Source organism: Rattus norvegicus, chromosome 4, assembly GCF_036323735.1.
Source record: "Rattus norvegicus strain BN/NHsdMcwi chromosome 4, GRCr8, whole genome shotgun sequence".
NCBI classification, from domain to species: Eukaryota; Metazoa; Chordata; class Mammalia; order Rodentia; family Muridae; genus Rattus; species Rattus norvegicus.
In genome coordinates this window covers 83,677,362-83,679,696 of record NC_086022.1, presented here as the reverse complement: position 1 = coordinate 83,679,696, position 2,335 = coordinate 83,677,362, and positions in this window count along the sequence as shown.

Here is a 2,335-nt window from a genome sequence, read left to right as displayed (position 1 = left end):
CCAGCCCACCTTCTTATTTCACTGTAATCTTGAATGTGTTGTATGTAGAAATGGAAACTTTTTGTTTACAATGTGTTGTTTTGGTCATTGTTTTAACTTATAAAACCTTATATAAATTCTTAAAATTTTAATTATGATTTAGAAACATAATTTAGCTGCAGAGAAGTTGGTAGACCAATAAAATATAGTGAAAAAAATGTCTGTGTGCAACGCAGAATGGAAATGCAATTTCAAGAACAAAGGAAAAGATGTAAATATTCTGTTAAAGAAGTTTGTATTTTCTAAATGAATTATAGTAAGTATCACATTTCAGTGGTGCTTAAACTCCCCTGGGCACATTAGAAAGATTATTGTAACAGCTTTCTTTTAATATATTTATTAAATGATATTTATAAAAATGTTGGAAATTCTATCCCTAACAACTACTTAAATTTATAATGAAAACCTTAGATGTTAACTGTAAAAGTGTGTAAAAGTCTACAAAAACTTATAAATTCTTTTAAGGGCTGTATGAGCAAACATGTCTAAAAAATTGTAAGTCAAGACCAAGCTGGTTTAGAAGAATGTATAATGGGCCATGATAAAGCCTGCTGAGAGGTGAGAATACAATGGGATTGGCAAAAGGCCAGCCCACATGACCACCAATCCCTTGACCCTCCAACATGTTTTATCATCAACAATATTCTTCATTTACAAACATGAACTTAAACTGTGGTAGTTTGAATGAAAATAGCTCCTATGCATAGGCTCATAGAAAGTGGCACCACTAGAAAGTGTGGCCTTGTTGGAGTAGGTGTGGCCTTGGTAGAGTAAATTTGACTTTGTTTGGAGGAAGTACATCGCTGGGGCTGGGCTTTGAGTTTTCAAAAAGGCTACATTCTTCTAAGAGTTACTTGAAGAAATGATAGTTAAGAAAAAAAGGGTTAACTAAAGATGCCTTGATGCATTTCACTATGAGGAAGCACATAAAAGTAGGTCGCAGAGCATCAGAGGTCAACAAATAGAGAGCACATCGATTGCTCAAGGCAAGACCCATAAGAAGGTGAAAATGACTGTGCTTGAGAGAAAGGGAGGATTGTTTAGATGGTCCCAGAGACTTGTGCTTCTGGTGGTGAGCTCAGTGATGAATGGATTTTCTCTGTTAGGCTCAGTACACCACCATAGAGTCTATAAAAATATGTGAGCAAATTCTCGTGATTCTTAGCTCCTTCATTTTTTACTGATAGAAAAATCAATAAAACTAAGGAACTATTGTATGTATCTGTATTTCCATCTGTCCAGAATGCTGAGGCAGGAGGCTTGCTTAAGTACAGGAGTTCCAGGTCACTGAGATTCTCTACTAGAAAGAAAAAGACAATAGATGTAGGGGAGTCTATGAAGAGAAATTATGCTTTTGAATTTTGTCTTCCTAACCCATCTTCAAAGGACTGTGGGATTGTGTTTTTGTTGGTTTGGGTTATTTTGTTGGTTGTTTTTTGTTTGTTAGGGTTTTGTTTGTTTTGTTGTTTTTGGTTAATGTTCCTTCAGTTTGGGTGTGGTAACACCAGTAAGCAATGGTGTCACGATCATGACCTAATTTTTCTAAATTAATCATGACCTGGCATTTTTCTTTTACTGCAGAGATCTTTGTCATTGCTTCTATGTATTTCTAATAGACAATTTCTAATTTATGTATATGTGTTTGAATGTACGTGTGGGTGCCTACAGGGGTCAGAAGTGGACATTGAGTCTCCTGGAGCTGAAGTTACAGATGAATGTGAGATGCCTGACATGGGTGCTGGGAACCAAACTATGGTCATCCAAGAGCAACAAGTACATTTAACTACCAATAGTGCTATCTTTCCAGCCCACCAACAGACAGTTGAAGGAGCATGAATTTATTAGTGAGCCATCATGGATAGGACTTAAGATCCAACTTTGTAGGAAACGGCTATTAGATTCTTGTTTATCCACTCGAGTTATCTAAACTGTCTGCCTACACCAATCAGATTCACAGGCTTTAATTCAATAACATTACCACAAATATCGATTCTGAAAATGGAGGTTAAATCCTTCACCAACAGGAATCCAGTTAACTCAGAAGCAATGCATACCGAAAAAAAATATTAAGAAGAAACTAACATTTGACAATGGTGGGAATTTTTGTCATCAGTTGTTACATCAGGATTATTTCATTATTTTACAGGAAAAAAAAGAGGGTTGAAGGAAATTAATGGGATGCCAAGATTCCACTCAACTCTGATGGTACCCACTGTTACCCTGTACAGGACATCACAGATAATGGCGAAGACTAGAAACTACAGTGGTGATGTGTCCTCATCCTTAAGGTGTTTGC